Source organism: Lissotriton vulgaris, chromosome 3_1, assembly GCF_964263255.1.
Source record: "Lissotriton vulgaris chromosome 3_1, aLisVul1.2, whole genome shotgun sequence".
Taxonomy (NCBI): domain Eukaryota; kingdom Metazoa; phylum Chordata; class Amphibia; order Caudata; family Salamandridae; genus Lissotriton; species Lissotriton vulgaris.
Window position 1 is genome coordinate 1982688084 of NC_141689.1, and position 27717 is coordinate 1982715800.

The window sequence follows — 27717 nt, forward strand, 5'->3', positions numbered from 1 at the left end:
ACTAATACCCAACACTATCGGGCGACCAGGGGGAGAACCCCATATGAGCCATTACTCTATATTAGAACTCCCAACTCAGACTGTCAAAAGTATTCTCTGTATCTATTACCATAACACCTGCTGAAGCATATGGATGCCAGGGCTACATTCTAGTTCTCTGGTGTCCATAGTGCAATTGTTGAAGATTTTAGGGACTCATGTCACTTGTCATCCTGACAGATGTGATAGAGTTATAGAGTCACTTAGGCCAAGGTATTTCTGTCTCCTTTCGTCTCACTGGGCTTGTCATTATGGGACTTGGTTTGACGGTACCCATAATGTAATCAGTGAGCTTCATTCTAGCACAGAGACTCCTGTTTGATTTTATTGTATTCTACTTCTGTGCTTCACTCATGTTGAAAGTTCGGGGCTTCCAAAGTTCCAGTTCCCTTTCTCCTACAAGTAGCTGGCTTTGTTGAAATTTGTAGTAGGTTTTCGGTTTCCCTCCAGTGTGCCAAGTTAGTCTGACTCTTTCCATTGGCACAGGGGATGAAAGGCAAGTATCTATCCACGTGGAACACAAGAGGCCTCTAATGGGAGCTACAGACAGCTTTCCTTATTTAACTGATATTTTTCCCTACAACAATATGCATGGACAGTGGCCCGATTCAGACTAATTGGTATACGAGTAAAGTGTGATAAATTAATGGTTCTCTTGGCTTATATCTGTCTTTCTCATGGATTGCAAGAGCACTTCAAAAGTAAGTCGCTGCAAAATCTTTGTGAATTGGGCCTAGTGTCTCTAGCTAGTTGAATCTTAAACTGCTATGTGCCTAAAAATCCGGAATGACCATAGTAAATCACCACTGATGGTATCGTACTCTACTCTAATCTGTAATAGAATCCATTAAAGCTAGTTTGGAAGTCACCTAAGGCACTGGTCAAAGCGTTATGCCTGATTCTTTCCCTTAGTCCGTTCTCCCCGCCCCTCTTCTTAGGCCGAGCATTCGAGACCTCTTGTATATACTTTACTATATACTTTAGTATATACCTATATGTGCATTACAGAAAGCCACAAATAAAGAAATAATTATTCAAACAGATAAACAAATAAAATAAAAAAGTAATAAATAAATACACAATGATCTTAAGGCAAAATGGAGTGTTTGGTATATCCCCAAAGAGACTTTAGCGAAGAATAGAAAAAAGGGGGCAGTTTTTTTCTAGTTAACTAGTAATCTGCACTTCTGCTCCAAGTCTCCCTTGTCGTTCCTCCGTCCTCCATTTTTTCCCCACGTACATTTTTGGCCTGGTATTTTACTGGAAAAGGAAGAGTTTGCCGGATTTGTTAGAGCTATCACGAATCAGTAAGCATTATGGAGATTCTTCAGCAAAATAAATAATGCAAACACGTGCAAGAAAGTTATTTTTCAGACTTGAGATATCTAACAAGTTTATATGCGAGCAATTATTTTTCCCAGCAAGTGAGATAGAACTCTGAAAGTTTAAACAAAGTTTTTAATACCTGGTTAGTCTCTGTATAAAATATTTAAGACAGGTTAGATGTTAATGAATAGCAAAGGGCATTTTAACATACAGCCACCCTTCACAATTAATGAGCATTTCATTTGTAAAAGCAATTAGGCTTTTCGCAACATTCCTTCATGAAGGTGATTTAAACTTATGTTTCTCACCATCGCTGTCAAATACAAAGGCCACTCAGTCTCAGTACATTGTGCATCTGTTATGTATTTTCTGCCCTTATACTTTCAGGGGAATCTACAATGGGACTTGACAGTGAAACTATTATATTCCTGCAGTGTTTCAATTTTAGAAGGGAGAACGATGGGAATACAAATTCGCCATTTAACAGAAAATGTTATTATATCAAAGAAGGTATCATTTTGAGGTTTTTGTCCCATTGTTAATGTCAGCCCCAATGTCTTTTCTACCCGGTGATATCATCTTCTTTAAAGCAGCAAGCAAATTTATCTTGGAACTTTCTGTAAGGAGGGGGGGAAGGGAAGGTGTGAGGGTCAATCTTTCAATCAATCAATCAGGGAATTGTAAGCGTGCTACTCACGCGTGAGTGTCTCAAGGCGTTGGGTGGAGGGTGGGGGGGGGGGGGGTGGTGTTTAGCAGCTCCGTTCGTTCGAAGAGCCGGGCCTTGAGTGTCTTTCTGAAGATGTTTTGGGAGGGGGTGCGTCTGATCTCGATCGGAAGCTCGTTCTAGGTCTTGGCCGCAATGTAGGAGTAGGCTCTTCCACCTGTCCTGGCTTTGCGGATGAGAGGGCGAGGTTGGCGGGTTGGAGGTTTCTCTTGGGTACGTGGAAGGAGATCCTCTTGTTGAGGTATTGGGGTCCAATGTAGTAGAGGCATTTGTAGGCATGGATGAGTATCTTGAAAGGGACTCTCTTTTCCACGGGGAGCCAGTGGAGGTTGCGCAGGTGTTGGGTGGGCTCATGTCAGGGTATGTTGAGAACAAGTATTGTTGCGGTGTTCTGTATGGTCTGGAGTTTGTAGTGCAGTGACTTGTTGGTCCTGGCATAGAGGGCGTTTCCCTAGTCCAGTCTGCTGGTTATGAGTGCATGGGTGACAGTCTCTCTTGATTCAGGGGTAATCCATTTGAAAGCCTTTCGGAGGATGCGGATGGTGTTGAAGCAGCTGGAGCTGATGGTGTTGACCTGTCAGGTCATGGAGAGGGATGAGTCGAGTATGATGCCCAGGTTTCTGACGAGTATTCTCCATTGATTGTTTTTGGCAACAATGTCATGGTAGGCAGGGCTGTATATTACCATGAGCACTTATTGTATGCGCAAAAAGAATTATGTGGACGGGGCAGAACAGAAATCCAAGTTGGCAGGTAGCAAATGTATCAGCACCCAGAATAGTGCCACGTTATTGCACCACATTTTTATGGCCTAATTATTGTCTGACAAAAACTATTGTGTCCTTAATATGGTTCACAGAAATATCGCACCATTTGCTGTTAATAATAGAGCATCTACAGCCAATGGACTTATATGGTTGTGAACGATATTTTGGACAAAATATTTGTCAGATGATATTTTTGTGGAAGACATTCTGACATTCCACCAGGATATGCAAAGGAAATAAGAGTGTTCTAACACAAGTGGTTGACTGAAAATCTTTGAATGGCGAGTAAATGGAGACTCTCCAACTATGTTTACTGTTTTCTAATCAATCTTCGATAGAGTGTTTATAGTATACATGTGGTTAGTGATCATCACCCATTGCACAATGGTCAACGCTTTAAGTCTGAAAACAATGAGATTTCCACCACATAAGCCATTCATATCTTTTTTTAAAGCTAAATAAATATTCAGCAGAAGATACCTTTTGCACAATACAGTTAGAGGCCTATTGACAAATCTACATGCAACCTCCAACTCCGCCTCTCCTATCTTTTCTATGCAGAGATCTCTGAACATAAAAACATATTTTTTAGTACTAAATGAGGGGAGGGCAGGGGGAGTGGCAGGAAAATGAGAAATAGTACTTTTATTGGGGAGGTTAGGGAGAAGTGAGATATATTTGTATAAAAAAAGGATTGATGACATTTATTTCTTCGGATAACGTTTAGTAATTTTAATACATTTTAAACACAAATACATTTTTTTACTGATGGTGGTATTCTTTTTAATGAACACATTTTATTGATTTTATGCAGAAAATAACAAATAAAAACAAACCAAAGAGACAATGCCGTCGTTGCTCTAGGGTACATTGGACGTTGCAAAAGACCCATTATGTTACTTTACCTGATCAAATTATCGTATGACCACCATTTCCCCTATATCTTCCCATGTTTATGTGGATAGCCTCCATCTTTGTCAATAGGTTCTTCCAGTTCAAAAACTCCACTACATTGCAGCTTGCCATTCGGCTGGGGCTCTAGGGGAATTCCAATGTTGGGCGATAACTCAATTGGATATCTTTGTACCTATGTCAAAGAGGGTAGGAACCCCTCTAGTGCCATCCACGGTATACAGTCATAATATCGAATAAAAAATATCGATTGGCCAAAATATCTAGTTAAAAATATAGAAAGGACACAATATTGAATGGACAGAATATAGACTACAAAAATATCAAATAGAATAGCAAAATATCGACAAGAATAGCATTAATATCGAATCCAAAATATAGAATGGACAAAATATCCAATGGACAGAATATAGACAACAAAAATATCAAATAAGTGTTTTTATGTTACCATTATGTGTGAAAAGTGTATATTTATTTTATAATTCATTTTAATTAAATAATTTAATTGTATTTAATTTTTGCGTAATATAATTCTGTAGCGGATTGTGGGTTTTATAGGGGAATAGGGTGGGAAGTAATTTAAATATAATTAATTAAATATGTTAATTTAATAATTGGTATTTATGTGAATTAATTGGTATTTACTTATTAATTGGTAATTAATTAAAATATAATTGGTAATTAATTTTAATTAATTGATTAATTGATCATTATGTTAATTAAATTAATGTATTTTCTGCAGCGGGTTGTGGGATTATAGGGGAATAGGGTGGGAAGTAATTTAAATATAATTAATGAAATATGTTAATTTATTTATTGGTATTTATTTTGAATGAATTGTTAATTAATTATTAATTCGTAAATAATTAAAATATAATTGGTCAATAGTTTTTATTAATTGATTAATTGATAATTATGTTAATTTTATTAATTTCTTTTCAGTAGTGGGTTGTGCGTTTATAGGGGAATAGTATGGGAAGTAATTGAATTATAAATAATTACATTTTTAAATTTATTTATTGCTTATTTTTGTTGTAGTATTACATTTTTTATTAATTGTTAATTATTTAGTGTTAATTGGTAAATAATTTTTATTAGTAGGTAATTTCTTTAATAATTAAATTTCATTTGTATTTTTCATTGATTAATTAATATCCATACTAATATTATAAAGAGAGAGCCCAAACCTTTGAGGCGGGTAATCTCAGGAACGACAGCACCAATCACAACACCCAATACAGCGTTGGAAAGGGCAGTTTCAGCAGAAGGACATAGGCCAGAGCTTTCCAAAGTGTGTGCCGCGACACCGTACTGTGTCGCCTCCACTCTGTGGGTGTGTCGCGTGACAATGACCCCCCCTCGTGTGTGGCAGCCCGGGCTCAGACAGCTCCCGGGCTGCCACACACAGCCGCATCCGAGCACTTCACAGGTCATTAAAAGACCGTGTGTGTGCTTGTTAAAGAGGCGTTGTTGATGTTTCACCCCTCCTAAGAGCCCCTGCAGCGCAACCCTACCTACTGCTAAATGTTTCAGCCCCCCCCGAATGTGGCTCTAGTAGCGCCTCTGCGCTGGGGGGTGTCTGCTGCTGTTAATATGCTCTGTAGCGCCTCCCTCCACCCTGGGCCCAGCAGGCACCAGTCTTAGCCAGGGGCACTGGCTGCTGCGAACATGATTCTTGCTCCTTGACCTTGTCAGACACCTGGCAGTGGCAGCTTCCGAGCAGTTTCGAAAGGAGTCTCTGTTTGGCGCACTGATCAAGGCGCTGCATCTTATTAAGTAGAAAAATCAGGCGTTAGAAGAGAAGTAGGGACTCTGTCCAGCCTCAGGTTCATGGGCTTTTTATCTTATGACCTCCGCATTTATTTATAAACATTACATCATTGTATTTGCCTATTTTGCAGAATTTAATAATAATATCACAACTAACGGCTCCCTGTAATGCACAAACAGTTGAGGCAATGCTTTTCCAGGGGCGGCTCACGCGAGAAGGGAACAGCAAAAGGATGCCAGAGATATGGGGGTGGGGGCAGATATAGAGGGAGTGATAGAGAGGGAGAGAGCGAGAGAGCGGGGAGAGACAGAGAGAGAGAGAGATACTGAAGGATGGAGAGAGGGGGCGAGAGATATACCGATGGAGAGAAACAAAGAGAGAGGGAGAGAGACTGAAGGATGGAGAGAGAGATAAAGAGAGATAAAGAGAGAGGAGGGATAGAGAGGGGGAGAGAGCCTGAAGGATGGAGAGAGAGAGCCAGAGATATACTGAGGTAGAGAGCCAGAGAGAGAGAGAGAGAGAGAGAGAGAGAGAAGGAGAGGAGGGAGAGGAAGAGGGAGAGGAGTGAGATGGAGAGGAGGGAGGGAGAGGGAGAGGATGGAGAGGGAGAGGAGGGAGAAGGAGAGGAGTGAGACAGAGAGGAGAGAGGGAGAGGAAGAGGAGGTAGAGAGGGAGGGAGAGGAAGAAGAGGAGAGAAGGGAGAGAGAGGGAGAGGAGGGAGAGAGAGGAGTGAGACGGAGAGGAGAGAGAGAGGGAGAGGAAGAGGAGGGAGAGAGGGAGAGGAAGAGGAGGGAGAGAGGGAGAGGAGGGAGGGAGAGGAGTGAGACGGAGAGGAGAGAGAGAGAGAAGGAGAGGAGGGAGAGAAGGGAGAGAGAGAGGAGACAGAGGGTGAGGAGGGAGAGGGAGAGGACTGAGAGAGAGGGAGAGGAGGGAGAGGGAGGAGAGGAGGGAGAGGAGGGAGAGGGAGAGGAGGAGGGAGAGGGAGGAGAGGAGGGAGACTAGAGGGAGAGGAGGGAGAGGAGTGAGGAGGAGAGAGGAAGAGGAAGAGGAGGGAGAGAGAGGGAGAGGAAGATGAGGGAGAGAAGGGTGAGAGAGGGAGAGGAGGGAGAGTGAGAGGAGTGAGACGGTTAGGAGAGAGAAAGAGGGAGGGAGAGGAAGAGGAGGGAGAGAGGGAGAGAGAGGGAGAGGAAGAGGAGGGAGAGAAGGGAGAGAGAGAGGAGACAAAGGGAGAGGAGGGAGAGGAAGATGAGTGAGAGGGAGAGGGAGAGGAGGGAGAGGAGGGAGAGGGAGAGGGAGAGGAGGGAGAGGAAGAGGAGTGAGAGGGGGACGGAGAGGGGGAGGAGTCAGAGAGTGAGAGGAGGAAGAGGAGGGAGAGAGGGAGAGGAGGGAGAGAGGGAGAGGAGCGAGAGAGGGAGAGGAGGGAGAGGGAGAGGAGAGAGAGAGTGAGATGAGGGAGAGAGGGAGAGAGGGAGAGGAGCGAGAGAGGGAGAGGGAGAGGAGTGAGAGGGAGATGGAGAGGAGAGAGAGGGAGAGAAGGGAGAGGGAGAGGAGTGAGAGGGATGAAAGAGGTAGCCGAATGGATGAAGACAGCCGCCTGAAACTGAACTCAGATAAGACGGAAGTCCTCATCCTGGGATCCTCACCCGCCGCTTGGGACGACTCCTGGTGGCCCCCCGCCCTAGGCAGCGCACCCAAACCAACAGACCACGCACGCAACCTGGGCTTCATCCTGGACTCCTCCCTCTCCATGACCAGACAAGTCAACGCGGTCTCCTCGTCGTGTTTCAACATCCTGCGCATGCTACGTAAGATCTTCCGGTGGATCCCCACCGAGACCAGGAAGACGGTCAACCAGGCCCTCGTCACCAGCCGTCTGGACTACGGCAACACCCTCTACGCCGGAACCACCGCCAAACTCCAGAAGAGACTCCAGCAGATCCAGAACGCCTCAGCATGACTCATCCTGGACATCCCCCGTCGCAGCCACATCTCCGGACACCTGAGGGATCTGCATTGGCTCCCGGTCAACAAGAGAATCGCCATCCGTCTCCTCACCCACGCACACAAAGCCCTACACAGCCAAGGCCCAGGATACCTCAACAGCCGCCTCAACTTCTACGCTCCCAAACGCCAGCTTCGATCGACCAGCCACGCCCTCGCCGCCGTCCCCCGCATCCGAAGAGCCACCACAGGAGGACGGTCCTTCTCCTACCTGGCCGCCAAGACTTGGAACTCCCTCCCGACCCACCTCCGCCTGACCCAGGACCACCTCGCCTTCAGGAAGCAACTCAAGACCTGGTTGTTCGAGCAGTAGCAGATCCCCCCCCCCCCCCAGCGCCTTGAGACCCTCTGGGTAAGTAGTGCGCTATATAAATGCAATGATTGATTGGATGATTGATTGATTGAGAGGGAGACGGAGAGGAGAGAGAACCCCCTGTAGGAGGTTCGGCTCGCTCGATGCGCTCGCTCGCTGCGCTTGCTCGCATTACCGTGTCACAAGATGAAGATTGTCGAAAAGGTGTGTCACCGACGTGGAAAGTTTGGAAAGCTGTGACATAGGCTATGCAGACGCCCACCATATACATTTAATAGGTAAAAGAACCGTGCCAGCGAAGTAGTCCCTTGTGGGCGTGTCTGCGTTGTGCTGTGGGCATGTGCTGGGGGCGTGTGGTACGTTCAGCCCTTCATGCCATGTCTCATATCGTGTGCTAATCCCACCCTGCTCCCTTTAAATACCCCTGCACCCCATAATCATAACCCACCCTTACTCCTTAAAATACCCCAACACCCTTAAACACTAACCCATCTTAACCATATAAATATACCCTGTACCCCAAAAACCCAAACCTATCCCTAAACCCTAAAAATACCCCTGTACCCCAAAACCCAAAGCTAGCCCAGAACCCAATAAATACCCCTGTACCTCAAACCCCAAACCTACCCCTGAACCCTAAAAATACCCCTGTACCCCAAAACCCAAACCTAGCCTTGAACCCTAAAAATACCACTGCACCCCAAAACTCAAACCTAGCCCTGAACCCTAAAATACCCCTGTACCCCAAGACCCAAACCTAGCCCTGAACCCTTAAAATACCCCTGTACCCCAAACCCCAGACCTACCCCTGAACCCTAAAAATACAGCTGTACCACAAAACCCAAACCTAGCCCTGAACCCTAAAAATAACCCTGTACCCCAAAACCCAAACCCACCCCTGAACCCTAAAATACCCCTGTACCCCAAAACCCAAACCTAGCCCTGAACCTTAAAAATACCCCTGTACCCCAAAACCCAAACCTAGCCCTGAACCCTATATATACACCCCTGTACCTCAAACCCCAAACCTACCCCTGAACCCTAAAAATACCCCTGTACCTCAAACCCCAAACCTAGCTCTGAACCCTAAAAATACCACTGTACCCCAAAACCCAAACCTACCCCGGAACCCTAAAATACCCATGTACCCCAAAACTCAAACCTAGCCCTGAACCCTTAAAATACCCCTGTACCCCAAAACCCAGACCTACCCCTGAACCCCAAAAATACCCCTGTACCCCAAAACCCAAACATAGCCCTGAACCCTAAAATACCCCTGTACCCCAAAACCCAAACCTAGCCCTGAACCCTAAAAATACTCCTGTACCCTAAAACCCATACCTATCCCTAAACCCTAAAACTACTCCTGTAACCCATAACCCAAAACTATATCTGAACCCTTAAAATACCCAAACACCCCAAAACATATACCTCAGTACCCCAAAACATATTTACCTTATCCAAACATAAAAAAAACATGCTTTTACCATTCACGCATCTACAACGAATTTCGTTGTAAATGTATGCGTGGTGAAACATATAAAATGTAATGCCATGCGTTATAATGGCATTGCGGAGTCATGGTACTTTCATAATGAAAGTATGTCGAGTGATGGTATGCGGAAAGAAAGTTGCGGAATAATGGGTGTTTACCCATACCCTCCCCCGGTAAGTACATTGATGGCACGGCGGCCCACATCTCCAGCAACATACTCATATTTTTTCACCACCCATTTGAAACATGCACAGGTCTCTCTCATTGATGGCCAGCACCAACATATACTTTTAGACACACCTCCGGCCACAAGTTCTAGAATTGTGAACTTTAGAGCTGGGGAGCTACGTTCGAATCTCGGCATCAGCTCAACATACTGTGATTCCAGGCAAATCGCTTTGTCTCCCCGTGCCTACCACAAATGTATGTGTTCTTCTGTAATATAAATTGTGCTCATGCCATGTTGTGCGAGTTCGCGCTATATAAAGGAAAAATAAAGTAGGAAACTCGAGTTCACACACTACTGAACGCACACTCTTAAGTGCATCAGCAGTGCACTGTGAATCGGAGCGTTTCACTGGCCTGTCACAGATAAATGGTATCAAAACAAAATCCTACAAAACAATATACTACTGGCCGGCAGTAATTCATACCCGGACAACGTCGGGGGGGGCTGCTAGTATTATATAAAATTGTTAAGTATTTTATATTATTTGTAATTGGTATTAATTTTTAATTTAATTTAATTTAATTTAATTCATATATGAAGAATTTACTTTCCCTACTGTTGCACTCACTGGAGTGGGAATAGTAATTTTTACCCCTACGCTATCCAACGATTTCCCTACTGTTGAACTCTCTGGAGTGGGAATAGTAATTTGTACCTCTACGCTATCCAAGGCTTTCCCTACTGTTGCACTCTCTGGAGTGGGAATAGTAATTTTTACCCTCCCGCTATCCAACACTTTCCCTACTGTTGCACTCACTGGAGTGGGAATAGTAATTTTTACCCCTACGCTATCCAACGCTTTCCCTACTGTTGCACTCTCTGGAGTGGGAATAGTAATTTTTACCCCTACGCTATCCAATGCTTTCCCTACTGTTGCACTCTCTGGAGTGGGAATAGTATTTTTAACCCTATGCTATATAATGTTTTCTCTACTGTTGCACTCACTGGAGTGGTAATAGTAAATGTAACCCTCTCGCTATCCTACGTTGAAAATATTGTATATGTTTTGTTGATAATATGTATGTATATATATATGTATTAAAATTATTATTATTTTTTTTACATTAAATATTTATTAATTTTAAGTTTTTTTAATTATGTTTATATGAATTATATTTATTATTATATTAATTCTAAATTACTTTTAAGACATTTAAAAAATTTGATATTTTGACTGTCTATATTTTTTACAACAATATTTTGGAGTCGATATTTTTGTACTTACCTGTTTGAAGATAGGAATTCGATATTCTGGCATTCTATATTTTCTCCACGATATTTTGGCAGGCCGATATTTTGCTCCTCGATATTCTGTCAGTGATCCACCACCCACGTCCTCCAAGACACACAGCAATGCAATGTGAGAAAAGCAGCCAATTGGCCACTCTACCATTCTGGAAAGGTTGGAGAAAATATTGGGTCAGTAGCGCCTAATGACAGGATAAGTGCATACCATAGAAAAGAAATCACAATCCTCGCTAATGCAACTAGAATAGGTGAGCCTTGGGAAGTTGCCCATTTTCCATAGATGCCTGTTAGTGAGTTAGGATACATGCAGGCATTTCAGTTCAATAAGACACAGGTGGGAGGGGATGACCAGCTGCTGGGGAGTCATTCAGGCATGCTCATTTAACAGGTCTGTGTAACCTCTCCAACTCTCTCTAAAGGCAGTAAAGGAATCTGGGGGCATATTATCAAGGGGGTTTATCTCCGCTTTTTTGGTTTTAAAAGCCAAGAAAGCAGAGATAAAATTATCTCCCTATTACCTAGCTGCCACTAACACCAGTTAGCGACAGGTAGTAGGAGATAGCGACCATCTTGGGCCCCACTTTGCATGCCAGTGATATTTATCACTAATGATATGCAAAGTGGGCGTGCCAAGATGTTAGCGACTGAAAACAGTCGCTAACATCGCTATCTCCTATTAACAACTTTTGGTGATATTCGCGCTAAGCGCGAATACCTCCAAAAACTAACACCTGCCCTGAGCAGTTCTTAGCCATGTTATCCAATGGGAGGTGGATAACATGGCTAAGAGCATTAGCTCGGTAATGCATGAATATCGCTGACTTTTCAGCGATATTCATGCTTTGCGGCGATTTTTATCGCATTTGCGATAAACCTTGGTAATACCAAGGTTTATTTGCGGTAAAAAGCGCCGCAGCTCAGCGGTAAATTTTTTGTCTCTAACCAAGCAATAGCGATAATTATCGCTATTGCTTGGTAATATGCCCCCTGGTGCATTGAGGACTAGGGGCCTCATTTATGAGGCCCCTTGCGCCATCGGATCTTCACTTTTCATGAAGTTCCGTGGCGCAGAAACCAGCGTGGTATTTATCAGGCAGCAGTACGCCAGTTTTTGTGGCGTACTGCTGCCTGATAAATATCAGTCCCTTTAACGCAGTGTACTGCGTTAAAGGGGCGTGCAATGGGTGTTGCTGGGGGCGTTCCCAGCAACATCCATGGCCTTTTGACACTGCCCCAGATTTATGAGAAATCGTAACTCTGAAGCAGTGCCAAAAGCTTACGCCTCCCCAGGGGAGGCGTAAGGGAGGCGCAACAGGGAGAAATGTCTTTATTTCTCCTCGTATTTTCTTTTTATATGTGTGCTGCATTCTACAGCACACATAGAAAGAGGAAAAGCCTGATTATTTTTGTACAGAAAGGTTTCCCTTCCTGTACAAAAATATTCTTCCCTGCAACACAGGCACCCCTTGCACCATTGTGCAAGGGTGCCTGCGCTGGCGCAGGCAGCCCATTGTGCGCCGGCGGAGGGGAAAAGGACAGGAATGCGCCGTATCTTATAGATACGGCGCATTTCTGCCCTTTTCTTTTGCCGTAGGGAAGCACAGCAGGAAGGCCTGCTGCGCTTCCCTGCGGCAAAAAGTCATAAATGAGGCCCCAGAGATTTATCGAGGTATGAGGATCCACCTCGGCTGTGTCAGAAAAAGATGACTTTAGGTTGTAGTGGATTGCATGCTGATGGGTCAGCCAGTATCCATTGGTACAACTTCAGAACATGCTACAACTGCAACTACATATTGAATTGGGTTTCATGTAGGTTGACTTCTGCTTGAATAGTCTGGAATTCATTCAACTCGACCTCACCAGATGTCACCCAGTTTTAGGATACCAATGAGATCCCATTGCTAAAATACCTCCAAACAGGCAACATTGAGGAGTCATCTACCTTGCCACAGGGGGTTTCCTGTATAAGACTAGTGGATATAACAAAGAGCTTGCTGTCAACACAGGATGGTTCACTTTGAGGCCACAGGGAGTGATTCTGGAAGGGGCTCTCTCTAAAGGAAACCTAGAATATGTTGGCAACCTAGCAGAGATACCTCACGGCACAATGCCTTTGTATCCCCTAATAGCCAGTCATTAATCTCTTCGATCTGTGAGACCCAATAATACAGGTGAAAGTCTGCCATTGCCATCCCTTCCGCATAGGTTGACTTTATGAATTATAGAAATCTATACTGGGAACTGTATTCACCCACAAAAAATAGTGCACACTCGCCAATAGGGTATTTCACCAGGGCTGTGAGATTATTGGGGGAAATTTTGCAAAACACAAAGAAGTCTTGGCAGAACTATAATTTAAATAGTACCACCTGTCCCAAGACATTCAGGGGCAAAGCTCAAGGGCGATACACATCTACAAATACTTGAAGCTGTCTATGAAAGGGGAGACAGGAATGCCAGTCAACTTCCTCTCTGTCTCCTTTGAGGGTAACCACCAGAGATTTTGACCAATTGCCCATTAACCCTGAGGTCTCACCATACATACAGAGCATGTGAAGGAGCCAGGGAACAGTGAGATGTGGCCAGTCCATGAAGATAAGTATGTCTTCAGCTTAGAGCACATTTGGGTCCTCCAGACCATTGCTCCACTTAAAACCCCAAATCTTTGCATCACACCATATCCATCCTACCAGCAGCTTTATTTCCAGCATAAAAAGCAGTGACAAGAGAGGGCACCCCAGTCTGGTGCCTCTGTCAACCTGTTTTGGTCATCAAAGGGTGCCATTCACACTCATGCGTGTAATGGCAGTCATCGAGTACTCTAACAAATGAAAGGAAAGGAGTTCCAATTCCTATCCAGGAGAGGACCTGAAAGAGAAATGACCAGTCTATGGAGTTAAAGAACTTTTTTGAAATCTAAAAGCAGGAGTGCAGAAGGGTCTCTTAATCTATGGTGATGCACCAGGTCAATCTGCACCCTGTGAATACAGTGTTGAAAACTGCGGTGGGGCGTGAACCCGCACAAGTCTGGGTGGGAAACTAGGCCAATCACTTGCCAGAGCCTGTTCTTTAATATTTTGGCATGTCTTAATCTCTGAATTTATTAGAGCGATTGGGCGATAGGACGAGCAATGCTCAGGGGGCCAACCTACCTGATAGAAGATTATGATAGATAATGGATCCAGCTCAGGAAGAAAGTGACCGATCTCTAAGATCTGTAATCAGAGGGTAGGTGTCTTTGCATGTAGGGTGCTCATGCTGCACATAAAGGTTATTATAGTAGGAAATGGTCTCAGTTGAGGTACTAATTCACCCTCTGGAAGAGTCTTGGATCACGGACGGTGAGATATTTTTTTAATAAATCTTTAAATAATTATTCATGAATTAAATACATTTGGATTAATTAATAATTAATGCACTTGTAGGAAAATAGTGCCATAATATTTTATTTCTTTGTTCTAGATTTTAAATATATTTTAAAATTATTTTACATAATTAATTAACATTAATATTTGTTACTCATTTTTTTGAAGCTCAATAAACATTTGTACTTTTCCCTTTATTTTACTCTAGGAAGGTCTCTGTCCCAGGGTGGAGACCTCTGCATTCATGTGAAAAGTTACTAGTAGTATGTTTACACTCGTAAATTAGGCCCCATCCCCTGATTTCTGTGGGTGAGGAACTGTAAGTCTACACTTTGGATTAATTTTACACTTGGAAGCGTCACTAGCCATAAGTAGTAGTGTAATATATTGCTATTGTGTATTGCTGGTTTTGTAAAAGTTAATCACCTCCACTTGATTTAGACATCAAGGTTTGTGTTTTCTGACAGCACATAAGAGAAGTGCAAATATCAGAACAAGCTTGACACAACCCCAACAAACGCAGCATTTAGGCTAACACACATAGGGCCCGATTCACAGAATGAACTTACTACTTTCTGGCATTCACAGAATGCACTTACTACTTTTGGTATTCACAGAATGAACTTACTCATTTCGGTATTCACAGAAGTTAGGACTACTAACTTTAGGACTCCTAAATGCCTTCTGTGAATACCGAAAGTCTTAAAATTAGGATTTTTCTCTATTTAGTAGTAGTAAAGTTAGGACTACTAACTTTAGGATGCCTAAATGCCTTCTGTGAATACCGAAAGTCTTAAAATTAGGATTTTTCTCTATTTAGTAGTAGTAAAGTTAGTAGTCCTAACTTTACTACTACTAAATAGAGAAAAATCCTAATTTTAAGACTTTCGGTATTCACAGAAGGCATTTAGGCATCCTAAAGTTAGGAGTCCTAACTTTACTACTACTAAATGGAGAAAAATCCTAATTTTAAGACTTTCGGTATTCACAGAAAGCATTTAGGAGTCCTAAAGTTAGTAGTCCTAACTTCTGTGAATACCGAAATGAGTAAGTTCATTCTGTGAATACCAAAAGTAGTAAGTGCATTCTGAGAATGCCAAAAGTAGTAAGTTCATTCTGTGAATCGGGCCCATATAGCCTAAATGGTAGGCAATTGGACTGACAGCTAGGGAACACACTACAGGCCTGTCTTCAGACCAACAGTGAATGCAAGTTAAAGTTGAAGTCAAACCACCCCCCAGGGAAAGCGGCTGCACATACCTCTCTGGCAGTGGAGAGACTTCAGTATCTCAAACAAAACATGCACGTATGAGCCCATGGGGTGGATCCAGACCTCAGTCTGGAGGACATCCATATACATCAACAGTGGTCCACCGTGTAAGCTGTGGCCGGTCATATGTCCAACTGTTGTATCTAATATCTACTTTCTCTTCTCACCTCCTTTCACCCCAATATCTCATTGTTAAGCTCACTTTGCCACTGGATTCACGCTAGCCTAGCTAATGAGGGGTTTTACCCCCAAACCAGTCCCTGGATGCTTGTTTCCGGTCCAGGGAAGCCCTGGCTTGGCAGTTCGGTCTGGTCTGTTCCCATGATGCACAGGGGCAAGACTGATTTGCATGTAGCTGTGTCTGAACAGAGGTAGTAAAGTGAGCTAAAGAACGATGATTGATTCAACCCAGATTTATGACTGGGGGTGAGTGCCTGAAATGTTTCACTGTTATGTTCATCATCTCCTCGTGTTTGCTTTGTTCACCCTAAGTTTTCAGAGTATGCCCAGATGTGGGTCTCTTGCTCACTTTGCCTCTGGATTCAAGCTAGCCTGGTTGTTGTGGGGTGTTACTCTGGAAACAGGTCCCATGATATTTATTTTTTATTTCAGGGAAGACCAGGCTTGGCAATTCGGGTTGGACTGTTCCCATGAGCTACAGGGTCAAGACTGATTTGCATATAGCTGGGTCTGAACTGAGGTGGCGAAGTGAGCTAAAGAACAGTGATGGATTCATCCCAGATATGTGACTGGGGGTGATTGTCTGAAAAGGCTCACCGCTCTGTCCATCATCTCCTTGTGCTTTTTTTGTTTCTCCATAAGTTGGCAGGGTATATCCAGACGTAGGTCCCTTTCTCACTTTCCCACTGGATTCAAGGTAGCCTGGTTAACGAGGGGTGAAACCCCGAAACCGGTCCTGGGATGCTTGTTTCTGGTTCAGGGAAGACCAGATTTGGCAGTTCAGGATGGACTTGACTGTCTTTGACCTGAGGGTCCTATGGATGATCAACTATAACTTCTTTGGGTTCCCCTGATTGCTCTGGGCTCGGCCTGACTTCTCTGCATGGATAAGTCTCCTGGACCTCTTCCTGCAACTTCATGACTTCCTGCGTGAGTTGCCTTTGCCAAGGTTTGTTAGTGCTCCCACCAGACAGCGACCTCTCAGCACTGAACATCCTTTGTGGGACAGTTCATTTCCAGCTCCTGGTCATCCACAGCATCGTCCGGTCCCCACATCTGCAGAGTCAAGGTCATTGACACTATCCTGAAGCACCCAACATCGGTGGGCATTCTTCTACCGAGTGCCTGGTCACTCTCAGGTGTATCAGACTCTGTCCCCTCTTCTTTCAGGTACTCTATATCAAGATCGCATGTTTGGATTCCTTCAGACACTTTCTCTTCTTCCAGCAGCAGCACTTTCCTGAAGTCCTCCAGTGGGTTCAGCAGCGCTTCCTGACGCCCTTTCACACCTATGCACCCAGCTTCCCTGGGACAGGTAACTTGGGTACCATGGTATCCATGGGTGTGGTGACTCTCCAACCTTCTGTCTTACATGGGGTTTTCTTCAGGGTCCACTGTGAAGGGTCCTTAATTTTTAAAATTCCAACCACGACTTGCACATAGACTTGTACAAAGCACGCAGTTGTGTTCACACACTACACACATACTCTGTGGGGTCCCTGTGTACTCACCTTGGGTGGTTCCTTGAGGTCCCAACAATTATGCGTCTGCTTGACATTGTCCTGACTCGAGAAGAGGTTCTTATACCACTTTCTTAGTATATGGTTTGGTCTCCCCCTGGGGCCCGCTATGTATTAGTGCTATTTACTGTGATTTCTTTGCTAAAGTATTGTGTGCTTTGTGTCTATCTCTGTGTGGGAGATATGGTAACATACTAGGTAGTGTTATTTAATAAATAGAGACTTTCCTTGCTGCCTCACCTTTTGTTCAGTACTTGAGTGGGACGCTTTGCCAGTTAAAAAGAGCCCCCTGTTGTGACTAGGACTACAGGGACACCATGCAACGCAGGTACTCCTTCCTGTACCGCCCCAACATCCCCGGGAGACTACTACAGTCCCCAGGGTGCAACACAACCTCCGCAGCTGCTGCATGTGAGGGGAAGGCGTGGCCATCGCGCATAAAGCGCTGCCTCTCCCCCCGCGGCATGGGAGAATTTCCTTGCTGCCTCACCTCTGGTTCAGTGCTCGAGTGGGCCGCTTTGTCAGTTGAAAAGAGACCCCTATTGCGAATAGGACTACAGGGACACCAGGCCACACAGCTACTCATCCCTGCACCGCAGGTTTATTTTCCAAAACCTCTTCTATAGAATGGTCCACCTTTATTGACGATCATGACATTTGGACATTCCAGGAAACTTGGGCATTAGAAAAGATATGTTACCCGGGGTTCCTAAACTTTTCTAAACCAGCCCCAAGGGGATCAAGGGGCAGACCCTGTGGGGGACTTGCCACCTGGGTTAGAAAGCAACTGGGCTACGCAGTACAAGAAGTTCAGATAGACAGTAGGGATATTATGATCATAAGATTGCGCATGGCTAATGTACCGGATATCCTGGTGATTAATGTCTATGCTAGAGGAATGTCAGGGGAGAGGCTCAAGTACAGTTGCACTTTTAAATACTTTTTTAGATCAGTACAAGGGATGCTGTAATTTGGTTATCGCAGGGGATTTCAACTGTTCTTTTGAGCCCCTGGGTAATGAGAATTGCAACCTCGGTGATGAGGAGGACATACTATGGAATATCCCATCCCTTAAACTCACACCCATCTCCTGGTTAAGATAGGTAAAACACACTTTAAGGGGCATGGGGCTAAGTAACCTATGGGAAGATCCCGTAGGGAATCCTTTCCCTCCCAAGAAAGAGTTTGAGGCAGCCTACTGGAATATGGTTAAAATGAAGCCTTTTTCATCTTTAATAAGGCCAACCTTGACGAGGAAATTCTTGGAACTCAAACAGGAATATATCAAATCAAGCTGGTGGGATCTTATCACTCTACCTAATGATAGGAAACTGTATCATCAGTTTAGATTGGGCTCCCTCCCAGTAAAATCTTTCACCAGTAAATGGCATCCCTTGAATGACAGTAAATGTATTGCATGCCCATCTTTCTAGGAATCACTAGCACACGTTCTGTTTGTTTGCCCAGCTTATGGGCCACCAAGGAACAAATGGCTTAGACCTATTTGTTTGACTCTGGCTACTGGGTCAAGTGTGAAGGCACTATGAATTGTGAAATCCGACACACACGAGTCCCTGTTGATCGCAGTCGCTAAATTCCTTAGCTGGATGTGGGTCATACGAGTGAAACTCCTGAAGGCACCATAGCTGAGTTGTTTTCTACCAACATCTTTCAGCAGAAACTTGTCTAGTGGTACCTGACTATTCTGCTATCTTTTCAACATATGTAAATTTTTACCTGTAGAGCGCATCAGCCCTGCTCCTCTATTAATTAAGGGGCCAAATACTGTTGTCTAATTGTGATTGCACTGTGCAGAGTCTGTATTTGTGGTTTTAACTATCCGACATCATCTACCTCTAAATTTTAACTTTATTATTAAGTGTTTTTAATATTGTGATATATTCTGAAGTTTTATGAACATGTATTTATTAAGTTATTTCAATATTATGAACATGTTAGTGAGTTTTTATCCTTTTGATCTATGATGTCTCTAAAGATTTTTGAAATTCGAAATAAAGACAAACTGACTGACTGATAATAAAAACATATATTTATAACTACTGTGTAGTTCTCTTTTCATTTAATCTATACAATAAGATTGCATCCCAGTAAAACAAGCTGCTTTACACTCCTTCAAGACTAAGCCTGAATGCTGCTCTCCACAGCCACCACTTGGATAGCTTTCTAAGGTTGTCTGAGACCTCTTAAATCACCATAAGCGTTGTCTGAACAGGATTTGCTGCTGCTGAGAACATGACAGGAGCTACCACAAAGTCAGGCTGACTGGTGATGCACCTTGTGTGGATCAGTGTGCAGGTAGGTGCCGGTCTCCTCTCAGTTCTTAGGGCACTTTTTGACTGATGTCTCAAGTTTTGGATTTGGGCAATCTGGGAACATTTGGTACCCCTCCCAAGGGTCCAGGATTGGAGGGGCTCCACTTACAAGGTGCAAGTTTAACATGGTGGTCTTTTTTTCTGTCCCTGAGCCTCTGATCAGGAAGCCAGCCAACTAGCCTTTGGAGTCACTATGAAAGTCCTAGGTTTGGACAGAAAGGCAAGTCTCAAGCAGCAAGGCAGAACTTTGATAGCACAGTGCAGGCTTAAAGCAGTAGGGAAGTCCTCTTGGTGTAGCGGGGAAGCCCTTTACAGGTCACAGCTGGCCACTGGCAGCAGGGCAGTCCTCTGAGATTCCTCTGTCGGTCCAGAAGTGAACTGACGAGTGGCTTTGTGGGTCCTAATTTAATACCTGGTGCCAGCTTTAAAGTGGAAGAAACTTTTAGGGTATTCCCCCCCCCCAGATGGTGTTGGAAATTCCTTCTTCTCTGCAATGGTTCAAAGATGTCTTGGGCACAAAAGGCCAGTGTGAAGTTCTTTGTTTGTAGGTTGAGGCCGCTGTTTTGAACTGGAAGTGGGGCTGTACACAGCTCTGCCCCTCTCATCCTGTCAGAATGGCTTATCCTACCAACACCCAATCCATCTTTTGTGTGGCTGTCGAGGAGGATTACACAAAGGCAAATTACATCTAGTCATGTGACCCAGCTAACAGGTGGCCGACACTAAATGGTTAGGACAAGAAACAGGCAATTTAATAAAAGTGGAATTTTCAGAATTGTGACTCAAAATTCAACTTTAGCAAACACAAGGAGTTGATGGACGGAGCACTGAAACTTTTCAGACACTCACCCCCAGTCAGAGATCTGGGTTGAATCCATCATCATTCTTTAGCTCACTTCGCCACCTCATTTCAGACCTAGCTACATGCAAATCAGTCTTGACCCTGTGACTCGTGGGAACAGTCCAGCCCAAGCTGCCAAGCAAGGTCTTCCCTACCGGAAACAAGCATCCTGGAACCAGTTTCTGTGTAACACCCTTCATCAGCCAGGCTAGCTAAATGCCAAAGTGAGCAAGGGACCCATGTCTGGGCATACCCTGCCAACTTAGGGCAAACAAAGCAAACACAAAGCAATGATGGACGAAGTGCTGAAACTTTTCAGAGACTCACCCCCAAAGATCTGGGTTGAATCCATGCTATTGGAGTCAAGCTATCCTGGCTGATGAGGGCCATGCCACTGAAGTCAAGCTATCCTGGCTGATGAGGGCTGAAAGCCAGAAACCGGTCCTAGGATGCTTGTTTCCAGTCCAGAGAAGACTTGGCCTGGCAGTTCGGGCTGGACTGTTCCCAGTGGGAGCTGGGTCGACTGATTTGCATATGGCTATATCCAAACTGGAATGGCATGATGAGCAAAAAAACAATGGATTTAGGCCCAGATCTCTGTACTGGGAAGAATGTATGACATTGTTCTGCATTTTGTCCATCAATTGTTCTTTTTGCATTTGTCAAAATTAGACTTTACCATTAAAGTGGATTATAATTCCTTAGACAGCAAACATGTCATGCCAACCTGCTCCCAAACAAAAGTTATCAATTAATATATTAAATAAGGTAACCCAATGTTACCCTATGCGAAAAGTAGGGCTCACAGCAGTGAACAAGCATTTACAATGCAACGGTCTTGCCTTTGCCAAAGTTAGAGCTATTGGCATTGTAAATGACAACATTTTTATTCATGTGTTGGTTTTGAAAACAGATAAATAAATTGTTAGGGGAACTAGAGCTAGCATCAGTTGAAAGTCCCAGATTGCTTCATACTTGAATTGCCTAATGTCAGTCAAGAGTAATGGGTTGTGCTATAATTAACATTGCCAATGCTTGTCGATCAATGCCTTGTAATGTAGTAGTCAGTATTTTATTGTTGCTGCCAATGCTTGTTATTTTCCCTGGGTTCTGGAAGGCTCACGGTTCTGGAAGGCTCACGGCACACGTGCTCGGCGCTCCGCGTGAGCAATATGTAAATAGGTGCAACTGTAAGCCAGCCAAGACTATTTAAGGGGAGCTTTCCTCGAGACGGTGCTTCGTCTCATTGCTGGTTTTGCCAAGCGCTCCTGTCGGCTGCCGGGACCCTGCCTTCCATTTGGTGACTTCTTCCCTACGAGCCCTCTTCCTGAAGAGCCCTCGTTGCTTCCTCTGCCCCTCGTTCCCCTCTCCTCACCTGGGACGCGCTTCTGGACTCTCCCTTCCACTCCAGCAAGACGTCCACATCGGAACCTTGACAAGGACTTCCTGATTTCCTGCTTCCAGTTCACCGGACTTCTGGGGGGGCCTGGACAGCGAGAAAGGACAGTAAGATTTAAGTTGCTAAGCAACTAGAAACAATTCTCGAACTAGCTTTCTCTCTGTTGTGAAAGAATGACAATTTCTCTGTTTTAAAAGCAAGACAATTTCTCGCTAGTGATTTAAAGGTGGCAAGTCAGCTCACGTGTTTTACAGGAGTTAACCAGGATACAAGATTGACTGAGTGGATTCTAGGACACATGAATATTTCAAAGAGACACTGCTAATAAAACAAGCCTATGCCAATCCAAATCAAAAGTATTGTAAAATAGGTTTGGTGAATGCTTAAACGGTTTGTGAATGCTAAAACAAACTGATAAACTGAGTTCAAAAAGCGACTTATGAAGTCAATAGGTTGATTGTAAGAACTGGTATAATTGAAGATAGTAAGAACTGGTATAATTGAAGATAGTAAGAACTGGTATAATTGAAGATAGACCAGATAGTTTGGTTGTTCTCTTTCTCTTTCTTATTTTAACAGAATCCACATTCCAGCCTTGCAACTGGGTTGTCACAGGTATGTGCATGGTATGCAAGTGTGCTAGTTTGATCCACTAACTAACCTCATTAACAAGTTGTCGTAGAATGTGGTAGGAATAAGTTTCTTGGAATTCTAGTTAACGTCATGACTGCTTCTTTTCAAAGGTTAAAAGAATCATAACCTCAAAACCCAGTGGAGTGTATACAAGGGCTGGTTCATTCAACGGTTAGTTGGTTTCTTGATATTGTCATAAGTAAAGCATCATAATTTAGGAGGTTCAAGGAATTGACAATGTGCTTGTATTGTTGTATTGCCCAGAGTCCCATGAAGGTTGCCAACTCGTACCAGCCCAGAACACTCGCATGAGAAACAGCGACTGAAGGAAGACAGATCAGCGTTGTTTTCTTTTCTGTTGTTTGTCAATCCACTTCCCCTTTCCCTTGGCGACTAGAGATTTAGCAAGCGTCTAAAAAATCCTTGCTGAGTAACTAGTTCACAGGGGAGTTGGGAATTAACGGCATCAAGAAGGAAACACAACAGGAGCGTCTGGCGTAATTACGCAACATAAATGGCATTGTCATTTACAATGTCAATAGCTAATCTCTCGCAAATGCGAAACCTATTGCATTTGCACCCACACACACACACAGAGCCACACACAGAGAGCCCCACACACAGAGCCCCCCCACACACACAGAACCCCCCCACACACACAGAGCCCCCCACACAGAGCCCCCCACACACAGAGCCCTCCCCACACACACAGAGCCCCCCACACACACACACACAGAGCCCCCCCCCACACACAGAGCCCCCCCACACAGAGTCCACCCACACACACAGAGCCCCCCACACACACAGAGGCCCCCCACACACACAGAGCCCCTTCGCACACACACAGAGCCCACCCACACACACACAGAGTCTGCCCACACACAGAGCCCCCCCATACACACAGAGCCCCCACACACACAGAGCTCCCCACACACAGAGACCCCCACACACAGAGCCCCCCCACACACAGAGCCCCCCAACACACACAGAGGCCCCCACACACACACAGCCCCCCCCACACACACACAGAGAGCCCCTACACAAGCAGAGCTCCCCACACAAAGAGCCCCCCCACACACAGAGCCCCCATACACAGAGCCCCCCACACACAGTTTCCCCCCCACACACACACTGTTTATCTGTGATTCAGTTCGTACCATCCTAAAATCCGCAAATAGTGACACCACTCTCAAGGGAGGAGGTCTGAAGAGGCAGGTAGGTACACAACTGATCAAAGCCCGGGATTTGAAGGGGGACTAACAACCATAAGGTTCATCAGGACTGAGGTACAGAAAGAGGCAGAGAGCACAAGGGGGAGCGGGCAGGTCGGAAGGTGCACACTTTCCTGCCCGGAAGTCAATCTCGCTCCCAGCTCACCTGCTCGGGGGTATCCTTCTAGCTCACGGTGGCCAGCGGAGTCCTAGGAGATGTCATGTTTGCGGTGGACCCTGAGCGGGTCTCCCGTGCAGGGGTGCAATACGGGCCCTGATTCAGTCCCTTATGGCGGTGCCGCCTCCCTCTCACCGCAGCCATCACTGCCGGCCTCTGCGCGCCGCTCCCACAGGTGTCCGCGCTCTCGACCTCCACCGCCGGCGCGCGACCAGGCTCGTGCACTGCCTCGCAGCTCGAGCACACGCTCCTGTTGATACTACAGCCACCTCCCAGCCTCCCCAACATGGCACGCACAGGGGGCGGGTGGGAGGGAGGAGGCACGGACAGTGGGCGGGCAGGAGGGAGGAGGCACGGACAGTGGGCGGGCGGGAGGGAGAAGGCACGGACAACGGGAGGGAGGGCGGGGGATAAACAAGGCACAACAACGGGAAGGGGAGGATAGAGAACATGGACAACAGGAAGGGGGCGGGAACAAATGGATCGCTGACAACAGGAGGAGGGCGGGAGGATGGAAAACGCAGACAATGAGGGGTGTAACTCCTCGGCGAGAGGGATGGTGTGGGGGCGGGACTTAAAAAAAAAGACAGAAATGCCCACGAATCGCGTTGTGACGGGGAAAGAGTGATTGACAACCATCTCTTCCAATGGCTAGCCTCCAATTATGGAGCAAGACAATGGAAGAGAGAGGCGGGGTAAAGCCCCATACTGAAGCTCAAAAGATTTCGCCTGCGCGAACACTGCTGCGCAGTGGACGCCAGGCGAAACCTAAAAACATATTTGCTAAGTTTTCACTACCAAGACATCTAAAACTTAAAAGTACATGCCCACCCTGCCCTAGGAACGGCTTCCATGTATTAAAGAAAGAGTGTTAGGCTCGGAAAAAGGTTTGCTTTGCCAAGTCAAATACACAGTTTAAAAATTGCACATACGCTGCAGAGGCAGACCTGAGACAAGTTTTAAGGGGCTATATAAGTGGGTGGCACAATAATTGCTGCAAACCCACTATTAGCATTCATTTACTGGCCCTGGGTATATGGTATAAAACTTAACCTGGGATTTGTAAGCAAATTAAATATGGCAATCAGGTGTAAACCAATTTTACCATAATTCAAGGAGTGAGTACAAGCACTTTAGAACTGGTTATCTGTGGTAAAATGCACAGAGCCCTAAGACCAACACAAACAACTTCTGCAAAACAGGAGAGGAAAAGGTAAAAAGTCTGGGGGAAGACCACCCTAAAGCTGACAGGCCTAACAATATTCTATTCTGAGTGCCTATGACCACAGATTACAAATATCTCCGCCAGGGTACCTCAGGGGTTGAAAATAATCTTGTGTAAATTGATGTGCATATTAAATGTATGAACCTGAAAACGGACAAATGGCAGTAGAAAAGCCCATGTACTATCACAAACTCACTTATGGGGATTTTAAAATGTGCAATGACCCCATTTTCAAAGATAGAAGCCTCTCAGCACTCTTAAGCTACCAATGAAGACAGAACAAAATGTGCCCTCCAGAATGTATCAGCAATTAAAGGAGCAGCTCTGTGTCTTGAGGTGTAACATCGGTGTGAGTCATGGACATTAACCAAACTGCAAACTTTTAAACCCTTAAACCTGAAAGCACTGTCTCCTAATTAGTAAGGGCAATCTTTTTTTTGTTTGTTGACTTGTGTTTTACCGCTCCACTTTTACCAATGACCTGCTCTAACTGAATGTTAAGGGGTTTAGGTAACCATATTTTTATACTCTTCACCAGAACCCCCATGCTTTGGAGACACCTGTCTCTAAGCCTGCTATGACCTGCTTCCGCACAACCCACTTCTTGTAATATTCCAGTATATTCTGTTCTGTCATGCCATGTCATGCCATCTCAAAGGCATGGCGTTTTGGCGGGCAGCCCGGTGGCAGTGGGCTTGTTCTGCCGACATTAGAGAGCTGAGAGTGAGAGAGAGCCTCTTGTGACATTTGTGGTATCTCGCCCCGCTGACTACGAGCGGTGGCGTCTTTTTTTAGCACACTGCTTTTAATACTGTTTAATAACCCTACCTCAAAGTTGTGCAGGTTACTAATTCCTGATTTCATTTGCAGAGTGGAGCGGCTGGCTGGGGGCTGTTTGAAATCGCGGGTCCCCAGCGCAGCGGGCGCCATCTTAGTTTGGGCTTCCCTCTGCATCAAGCTCCCCTGATACTCCTCCCTCGTCCCGCCCCTATTTAGGAGCGTGTTTCACCTCTCTGCTGGTGTTTGGCGGGCAGCCCGGTGGCAGTGGGCTTGTTCTGCCGACATTAGAGAGCTGAGAGTGAGAGAGAGCCTCTTGTGACATTTGTGGTATCTCGCCCCGCTGACTACGAGCGGTGGCGTCTTTTTTTAGCACACTGCTTTTAATACTGTTTAATAACCCTACCTCAAAGTTGTGCAGGTTACTAATTCCTGATTTCATTTGCAGAGTGGAGCGGCTGGCTGGGGGCTGTTTGAAATCGCGGGTCCCCAGCGCAGCGGGCGCCATCTTAGTTTGGGCTTCCCTCTGCATCAAGCTCCCCTGATACTCCTCCCTCGTCCCGCCCCTATTTAAACGGCCACTATGTGTCAGCGCAGCGGACGAGCGCAGCGGGCGCGACGTAGGCGCGCCGGAGTTGCGCCTGAGTTAAGCCCGTCTGCGCCCGTCCGCGGCAGGCCGGGGCACGGGGCACCTCACTTTGTTCCTAGCCTTATTCTTCCCCGTTCACTTATCATCTCCCTCCATAGTTCTGCTCTCCCCCCCCCCGAGCCTTCCGTCAAACACGCTGTTTGCGGTTTGTCTGCTCCTAGGACTATATTCCCTGAGATCATTCTTCCATCTCCTATCCATACACCCTCAGACTCTTCCGCCAAATCCTCTCCTCCCATCCCGGGACTAGGACCCAACCCTTCTTTATCTGTGATGTACCTTAACACCCGGTCTCTGGTCGGCCACCAATCTGACATCTTTTATCTTTTAGGATCGGAACAGCCTGATATCCTATTCCTGACCGAGACCTGGCTCACAGATGATTCCACTCCTGATATCCTGGTGGCTATTCCCCCCGGATATTACATTCTACAAGCTAACCGCCCCTCTGGTAAAGTGGGCGGTGGGGTTGCAGCCATCATTAGGCACCCAATCCGGTTTTCCATGGTGCCTACTATTAGTATTTCCATGGTTGACTGTCTGGCACTCAGGTTGGAGCAACCCGGCTCATCTCTAGTATGTGTCCTAGTCTACCGCCCTCCCCAATCCATGCCAAATTTCTCCGTCCAGTTCGGCGAGCTTATCTCGCAGCTGACCATTAATAACACCAATGTTTTGGTCCTGGGCGACTTTAATTATTGGCCATCCGACCCTCACGAAACCTCTGATTCCCTCGCCTTTTCTGAGCTTATGCTGGGTTTTAATTGCACCCAGCATATACACACACCCACGCACACCAAAGGTCATATCCTGGATCAGGTATGGACCTCTTCTCTAGATATCTCCATCCCCCTTGTTCTCCCCTGTCTTTGGTCGGATCATTCACTCATCACCTTTTCCCTTGCTAAGCCTGCTCCGGTTAGTGTTGCCCGAGATTCCAACTTTCTGGCACGCAATTGGAACAAGGCTGACATCAACAAATTCACCTCCCTCCTGAGTTCATCTGCTCCCTCTACTATGGAACCCTTTATCTCTATTGACTCTCAGTCCGACAATCTTGTCCACTGGCTGGTCTCCGCCGCTGACTCGGTGGCACCTTTAAAACCTGTTAAAACGCGGCGAAATCATGACGCACATAGGTGGTTCACCGAGGAACTTAAGGCACTGAAACTTAGTCTTCGTCAGGCCGAAAGACGCTGGCGTCGAGACTATTCTTTACAGACTAAAACGGTCTTCTCCTCTCAGCTGAGAGAATACAAGTCTGCCATAGCCAGGGCTAAATCTTGTTATTTCTCCAATAAGATCTTGAAT